The sequence below is a fragment of the Echeneis naucrates genome, chromosome 24, assembly GCF_900963305.1.
Source record: "Echeneis naucrates chromosome 24, fEcheNa1.1, whole genome shotgun sequence".
Classification (NCBI taxonomy): Eukaryota; Metazoa; Chordata; class Actinopteri; order Carangiformes; family Echeneidae; genus Echeneis; species Echeneis naucrates.
The window spans coordinates 13875029-13884455 of NC_042534.1; positions in this window are offsets into that span (position 1 = coordinate 13875029).

Consider the following 9427-nt stretch of genomic DNA (forward strand, 5'->3'; position numbering starts at 1 on the left):
CTGAAAGAATGCTATTGTGTACGGAAGGTAAAACCGAAGATCGTCTCCGCTTTTGACAGGACGATCCACTCAGTGTCTTGGCACCGAAGGGGGCAAATATTCAACAAATAGGACACTGAGATTCTTTTGTTGAAAGCATGTCCGTTAAACAAATATATTATATAAATGAATAGTAGATTATAAAAGAGCAGAGCACGACTCTTTTAATCCCAACTTCCCCAAGATAATTGATTATAGGATATGCCAGCATGATCACACAGTTAAGCAAGGGGAGAAAACTACGATGATCATTGTTATTATTTAATTCAAAAAACAGAGGTGCTACAGTTTCCATGTAATTTGTTATAATTAGTTAGCACAAACACAGTTGCAAAAACAAACAAACAAAAAAAAAACCAAAAACACAAAAATGAAAAAACATCAAGGCAGGATTTTTCAGAGCAAACAGATCTGCTTATTTTAGGCTTTACTAAGATAATTGTGTGGTGCCACACATAGCTCCAGTCTGAGCCATCTACAAGAGGCTCGTTTAGCACAGTTAACATCCAAAGGTAGTACAGTTTGTGTTGTTTTTTTTTTGTTTGTGTTTTTTTTTTTTTTGTCAGTAAGTTGTTATGAGTCTGTACCCCAATGGTCGCTATGGCAACAGCAGGGCAGAAGCAGAGGCTGAGAGCCATGCAAGGGTGTAGGAGATGCTGTGGATTGAGGATGGAGGGGACGTGTCCTCTGTGCATGATGAAATCTGAGCTCTGTCTCACCTGTTTGCTCAGACTGTGAATTATAATCCCAGGTTGTCTGCGGGGAAGTCAGACCGGGCACAGAGTAGCTTTTTAAATCTGACTTCTTTACGTTGTGTGTGTGGAGACTCACAATGTGTCTCCCTGGCCTCCTCTCTCCCCCCAGCTCTCAGTACCAACAAAACTCTGAACTGCATCGGCGTGTGAGAGAGGATAAAAAATAAAAATAAAAAACAAACCTGAGTGATGGTGTCACCTTCTTTTACCCCCCCCCCCCCCCCCACCGCCCCCCCTCCTCTGACGGAGTGAGTCATCGTCTTAAACATAGTCAATCTTTGGTGCAGCTACCTTCTTCCTCGTCTCCTCACCCCTCCCTCCCTCTTCTCTCTCCCGTCGTTTCTCAGAGCGTCATCAGGTTGCCATAGCAACGGCCCGCCTATGGGAGACAGATCAGTTCATTATGGACCATGGGATCCAGAAACTGAAGGACATGTTTTGTTTTTTTTTGTTTTGTTTTGTTTTTTTTTTTTTTTTTCAGTGAACACAGGAAGAAGGAGCCTTTAACAGGAAAGCTTGAACTTAAGGCTCTTGGTTAGACACTCAGTGTAGCCCTGCGTTGGTCTGCAGGAGGAAGTTTTGCAGACTGCTGTTTGGGGGTAAAAGGGAACTGGGCTGATCCATTTAAGCCCTTCAAAAACATAACTAATGCATGTCTGCCATCCTAGAAAGCTGGCAAAAAATAAAACTTATTTGATCAGATATGCAAATGGACTACTTTGAGGTGTAAACATGTTGCCTCCAGAAACAGTTAAGCAGAAGTTGCTTACATGCTTCTGAATTAATGGATCTGACAGACGTGGCAGTCATCATCAGCCTACTGAAAGCCACAGTCAGGAAATCCAAATGTGCTCTCATTTTATTTCTGGGTGGGGAAATCAAAGTGGGAAAAGTGAAATGCTGCATGTTCGCAGCGTTCGAGTTGAAAGATGGATGCACAAAATACACCAAGGAAACTTTTGTTTGATAAAGATCAAAGGGAATTGTTAGGAGAATGAAGTGTGTTTACAAGTACTGAAATCCAGGCTGCTTCTCCCTGCCCCTGTTATTACTGGGGGGTGGAGGGGGTGTGTGTGTGAGTGTGTGTTTGTTTGTGTGTATATGTGTTTCTGTTTGTGTGTGTGTTTGTACCCTAAGCCCAGAGGGCTACATTAAGCTGAAGTGACAGTGGGGATCTTTAAGATGTCTTCCAAAGTTTGCTATTGAGGGAGATCCTATCCCAGAGTCCCAGAAACAAAAGAGAGGATAGAAGAGGAGAGGCGGAAAAATACACCAGGAAGAGTGAAGAGGAACTTCAAACAAGACACAATTTAATTGAAACACCAAGACAGAGTTCAGATAGCACAATTAAGATCAATGATGATTTCTACTTATTTTTATTTTTAAGTAACAATGAAAAACATGTAATTGGCTTAGCTGTCAGTCTACCCAAGAAAGTAAAAATGTTTGTTTCAAAAGGAAAATGATCCGATTCAAGTGTTTTAGTTGTGTAAAAAACCTGCATTCATAATATAGACTGGATATTAAGTAGACGTAGACTCAAGTTTGAAAAATCAAGCCAGTACTGAAAAGCCTTAAACCTGCATTATAGCTAATGACGGTCAGTAGGAAACTCCACTGATTTTAAAAATAAGTCAGATTGCATTGAGGTCTATGGGAAAATGGCCTCAGTCTTCATTCATTTGTTCGATAAAGTGAGTTTACGTTCTCAATCTCTAGTTTCAAGTCCTCTCCAGTAAGACATAATGTTCATTTTTAAAACTTTGGTTTCTATTCAGAGGAAAATAAACCATGAAGCAGGGTAAGTATTAGTGCACGGCTCTGTGTGATGGACAACCTGTCTGCCAATCAGAATATAGTACAAAGCAGGCCAGATCCAACCCTCACTCCTCAGCTACTGCTCCCTGACCAAATATGGTTTCTTTTGGTTTCCAAAAACTGAGATGATGACAGACCAATTACAAAAAGGAGGCTTCAAAGGGTTATCACTTGGTCCATAATACGCATCGGAAAACTTTGGGCATTTATGAACCAGTGTGAACAAGAAGCAGAGTGTCTACTGCCAGTTGTACCAATTTCAATTTTAATCAACATTGATAAGACCCAAAAAGGGAGTGACTACATCATCATTTCCAAAGGTTTCTGCTTTTGATCATCCAGGCTGGAGCTTTCAAACTAAAATGGAGCCAGTAGCATTTCCCTAATGCTCTATTTTCAGGGCTGGGAAACTTTGGAATAATGTGAACAGGAAGCAAAAACATAGTGATAGAGATGTGCCTTTAAACAAAAATGTTGTCATGTGGATGACCCCATGACTGAGAAGTTATTAAATGGCTTGGGCCAGTGTAACGCTATCCAGATTCATATCAAACCAAAATGGAAAGCTTTGGGGTTCAGACTCGGGTTAATTTGGGCTAAGGGCCTAACCCACTCATTCCACAAAAGAAGGCCAATGTTGGGAAATTGGGGCATGAAGGGAAAATTCCACAATTTTGAAATGTTATTAATTAGCAATGATAATATTGTCCACAGAAAATGGTTGTGTTTCCTGTCCTGTCCTACTTCACCATAGTTCAGTGTTCCCAGCAATCATTTTAGTGAGAATATTGTGATGTTATCGTAACTATGCAGTTGTAACTAATTGAAATGTTTAACTCAGTATGACGTTACACTGAGAACAGGAGCTGACAAAGTCAGCGGCCTCAGGAACAGTTAAACATGATATATACTTTGCCAGACATACCCAGCTGTACTTTACATGGTTTAAGAAGTAAACTCCTGAGATTAGGGCCAATGGAAACTAGGTGAAATGGGCTAAACTTCTAAATCAGCCATTTCCACTTCATGCACTTGGAATGCACACTCGCTGCATGCACACGCAAACCGACCCACATACAATGAATAGCCTGCGAAGCGTCCACCTATTCACGATCCTTCTTTCTTTAAATGGGGCTGCCATTGTGGCTTGTCTACCCAGGGGCGTCAGCTGGGCAGAGGGGTGGGTCAGCAATCATGTGTATGACAGGAAACAGACAGGCATGTTGGCTGCCAATCACCCAGCCTCTTTATTTCTTTCCTTCACTCTGTCTTTCCATGTGTGTTTCTCCACTTTTCACTCTCTTTTTTTTCTCACCCTGTCTCTCCCTCAAGTCTGACAAGAAAAAGATTTTCACTTACTTTAGAGAGGGAAAATAAATGAGCGGGAAGTGTCTCCCTGTCTCCTTTCACCATACCCCCCCAAACACACACATATACACACTCTTTGTCTCACATGTCTGAAAGACAGCAAGCAGTGGTTTTTCATTGTAGTGGGCAGTGTTTTCAAATCATTCCTCACACTTTGTCCGCAGACACATTACATTCTTCAGAAGACAGAAGGAGGAAGTCGTATGCGCTCTACTTCCAAATGCAGTTGAGTGCTCCACGCAGATCGATAGCAATCCTCGGTGGGAGCCGTTTATTTTGGAATGTGTGAGGCCCAGTGGGTGACAAAATCCACGTTCGTACTTGCACATGCATGCAACATTATAAATCTCGCTGCGCTTGCACACATGGACGCAACGCGGGTGCAGACAAAGTGACACATAAACTTACGCACACCGACAAGTACACAGTCAACACGCTCAGGGCCTTACAAGCAAAGCCTCCTGCTGGGCTGGGCTCTCTTCCCTCCTCCACTGAGCAGAACCCACAGGACTCCAGGCTGGAGGAGGGGACCCAGTGTGTCTCAACAGCATCTCCTGCCAAGGTCTGTGTTTCTGGGGATGGCAGCTCTCAGCAGCTGGCTAAGATGGAACTCTCTGTATGTTGACTCCAAGCCGCTGGTTGCCTACCCCTGCCAGGAATTTATAATTCAACAATCGCAGAGGAACAAGCAAGGGTTGTTGGTGTTCTTTTTACAAATAATAACAACAGTCAGATTGTGTGTTATATACATATATGTACCCCCGAGACCCTGATAAGCGGTTGAAGATGAATGAATGTATGAATGAATGAATGAACTAACGATATATATATATATATATATATTATTTAGCAATGTCTATTTAAATATGACCTGCTCCAAGAATAGTTTTCAACCATTAATGACATAGTGATAAAGATGCAGCTTTACTTTAGGATCCAAGAAATAAATTTAATCTTATTTACATAATTTTCTGTTTCTGTCATCAGACAAAGTACAAGTGTAAAACAGTTACTGGTCGAGTCTGTGCCGTGCAAGCAGCTATCTGCTGATTGGCATTTTTCTGTAATTGTCAACAAGTGATTTTGCGCAGATGCCCTTTTATAATCACACTTAGAACTGATAACATTGAGGGGTGTCACTTTCTTTTCCACAATGAAATTAAACGCAGCATTGCCTGGTTTCTGGCGTTTCCTCTCTATGGAAAGTTGTCAAGGTTATAAATGGTACATGGAAATATACTGACCACTCCTGATTCATCAATTTATACATCACACCTATTCCAGAATGGAGCAGCTTTGAGGGGCAACATGTGGATGGAACAAACAACCCTTATGATCATTGTTGTATTTAGTGCATACCCTGCTCTACAAGCTGGCCCTTAATTGTCCAAGGTTTGTCAAAGAAGTCACTGACTCAATGTACTTTTTTTCCTCCATCCAGCAAGAAATGTGCTTCTGAAGCTACACTGCACACTGTCAACACCCTCTGATAGAAAGCTCGTGCCAATTTCTTTTGACAGAGAAATGAACAATGGTGTAGCTAGTGGTGTCACCCAACCATCTAACTCCATCACTCAGTCACTCACTTGCAGACATTCGCATTTATATGGTTGGCTCCTGCTGTTGCAGTCCAGCACCAAGTTTAGGTAGCTCTGATAGCTCCCCCCCCCCACTCTACAAAAACACTTTCCTGATTATAATAACGTTCACTCCGCTGGCAAAATGCCGGACAAAGAGTTAAAACAAAATGAATCTTGGGGGTTTCGTGGTGACTGACTCCTTCTAGCATTTTCCAGGGGTTTTTAAGAGCTGCATCTTAACGCCTCTGCAACCACTCTGCCACTTTCTGGTGTGCGTGCAGTGCCAAGTTAGTTTTTTTGGCCACTTAGCTCCATTGGCACTTTTACCAATTAACACCAATTTCTTGCATGTACTCTTTGCAAACAGGCTCATGAACAGGATGCAGCGAATTATTTATTTCAGCGTCCAGCCATCACACCAAATTCTCTTGAGGGCTGGTTTGGCAGCATGCTGTGAGAGCTTGTCTGGGCTTGCTGATGGACTTTTTTGGGGATCAGTTGGGATCTGTGGGCAGAGACGTTCCCCTCCGAGTCAGCCAGGCACAGCCACACATCATACACGCACACACACACACACACACACCTGTGCTTTTCCTGAGAACATTACATTTTCTCAGGCAATCTAGCATCACAGCGATTCCAACTGCCATTTCTGCGGGACAAAGTGGGAGCAGTAAAAATGACCAAAAGCCGGGGAATGAGCATAAAGCTGAAAAAGTGACATTTTAAATATAAAAGTGCACAGTGTGGAATGACATGCTGCAGTAAACACTGATGAGGAAATTGATCTTTGCCAACTTGAATCCATTTAGTTAACACTTTTATACTGAAGGGATAGCTCAGGGCTTAAACTGCGTTCCAACTGGGATATTGCCTGAAGCTAATTTTAAACCATGCCATTATGCCATTGCGTCGTTATGTGAGTGACATAATGCTGCCAGGCCACACTCAACAATGTCAATATTACCAATCCAACCAAGTCAGATATCTACCATCAGATAATATATCAAACCGGAGAGCAACTCTAAGCGAGGAAGGGTGGAATAATGGTGCAGTGGGGGCACTTGCTTGTATGTTGCTCTTCAGGCACATGGGACCTGAACTATCACTGGGGTTTGCAACAGTCAGCAATACAGACATATCCTCAGCAATACACCCTTATCCACAGCAATACAGCAGGCTCAATAGTGTACCTCCTTCAATGCAGCATAATCACCTCTTGTGACAACATCCCTGGCCTCTCAGGAGTCTATCTACCTCCTCAAATACCTTGGCAGCATAAGATAAAGACATTAGAGACTATGGGATTTGGAGAGCACGAAGCATTGGGTCTACAGTCTGTGATGCACACTGATTCAGACTTGGAACGCCTAAGAAGTTTGGGATCTCTCAAACAGATACCATCAAATGAGCACAGCAGAGCAGCAGGGCAGACTGGAGCAAAGCTCAGCATGCTGTTGAGCTGGTTAGAAGGATTTCTGTTGTTTGTAGCTGAGCTGCCGCGATGCAAAAGTAAAAAATAAAATAAAGGAAAAAAGAAAGAAAGAAAGAAAGAAAGGAGGAAAAAAAGAAGAAGGAAAAATCTTTTTAAAACAAAATAAGATCAGCGTGGGAATCATCTGTGAGACTCCATGTGGACATAGAGACAATCACAATACTTGCAGCATGTTTGTTGGGAATAAACAGCTTTGAATAACTTTAACAGAGATACACACAATCGGATTAGCATAGTATTGAAATTAAAGGTCCTTAAGAAAAAGCTTTAGTCCAGATGTCTGTGAATCTATAAACACGCCTTTTCCTCTTCACTGGTGTGTCGCCTCTCACACTCTCCCATCCTTCTCCTTTCTCTCCCTCCTCCCTCCTCTCCCTCACTCACTGTCCCTGGGTGGGATGAGTCATCGAAGAGAGAGAGAAGGAAAGAAAGGAGAGGAGGTGTATTTGTGTGTACTGTATGTATTTGTGTGTTTATGTATGTGTGTGTGTGTGTGTGCATGTGTGTGCGCATGTGTTGTGTCATTCCTCCTGAGGTGCTGTGCCCTTCACACTTCTTCTCAACTTCGTGTCAACCTTGCTGCTGGAGTCCAGACGTAAGCTCCAAAGGTACGCTGATGTCTCAGTATTCTATGACATACAGTAACACTGCACCTCACTGGCCTCTTGTTCTAAAATACAACTTATTTCATGGTGTTAAGTGGTACTGTTGTGTAAATATTTCTCATATGATAGGATGAAACCACCTACATTGTGACCACCTACTTTTGTTCCTAGTAAACAATAAAGTCACCCACAAGGATTTAACAGTTGCTCTCCCTGAAAAACACTATACAGCAGATACCTTTCAGAACATTTTATTTACACTCGTTTTTACTTTTAACCTCATCTGCTTATTTTGAAGGCACTTAGCGCTTATTTTAAAGATCCACTGTGTAGAACATAAAGGAACCCCAAGTAGTTTTTTAATGAAACTCTAATTTTATATAAGTGATAATGAAAATGTTTCCTTGCATTGCTTACATCCACATCATACCCTGCAATTTAACATTTTCCATCCATTCATCCATCTTCTACTACTTCTACATTCCCAGGTCACAGGGGGTGCTGGAGCCAATCCCAACCAACATTCCAGGCGAGGGGTGAGGTACACCCTGGACAGGTCACCAGTTCATCACAGGGCCAACACACAAAGACAAACACCCACTCACACTCAGAGTCACCAGTTAACCCAAAATTATGCGTTTTAACAGAGTACCCAGAAGAAACCCACGCAGACACGGGGGGAACATCCAAACTCCATACAGAAAGGCTCCAGGCCGGGAACCGAACCTGTGACCTTCTTGCTGTGGGGCAACAGTGCTAGGAAAATTTCCATTACTGACAACAACAATGTTTTCAACTGGGGGATCCCAAATATTGTTATTATTATTGTTGTTGTTGTTAATAATAATAATAACTTACTGGGTAAAGTATAGAGACTCGGGGGGAAATTATTTCACACCTATAGGGCAGTCAAGAAAATAAACACCAATAATATGCATTAGGTGATACATCTCTGTCACTTTGCCACCTGTGTTGTTGTCCACTTTTGACAAAGTGGCCAGGATGAAATTTATCTGTCCTGTCACTGTGGCAGGTGATGGATTAGTCCTGATATCGCCTAAACAAAAAAGAGCTGATAATATAACGATAAAAGCATTTCATGGGAATGATGTCTGGGTGAGCTGTAAGCAAGTGTGCGACTATGTAGCAACCCTCAAAGAAGATAAATAACCAAATAAGAGATATTTTAAAATTCTAGTGAGACACTATTACCCCACAATGCAACTCAAGGTGGGTATTCAGAGATTAAGATATTGGAAAACACAAATGCATCATAATAATGCATAAATAGCTGGTAAAACAAATAGGAAAGAAAATCTTATCAATTTTGAAATGGTGTGATCCAGGGCAAGCAGTTTGAGGCAGGAGTGTGCTTTGTGTTGCAGAATAACACGCAGAGTAACATAAGCAGGTAATTAAATTTTGACTGGAGCACAAATGCTGAAAATAAAACATATCAGTTAAATGGGAAAAACAGCTCATTTGCATATTAAAATCCTGCTGCGTTGTGTCGCAAGCGATGATGTGTTCAGCACAAAGTGTTCAAATATTTCAGTATTAACTGTAACTATCACGTTGTTAAAGAGAAATAAAAAATTCATTGTTGTCCAAGTGTCTCTCTTACAGTCAAAAAGCAATCATGGAGGAATAAATGCCAATAAGTGCCAAACACTAATGAATGATATAAAGTGATCATTAAAAATGTGATAAATCTTAATATGACACATCATCCAGTATTTATTCTGAAAGACAAAACAGAAACACACG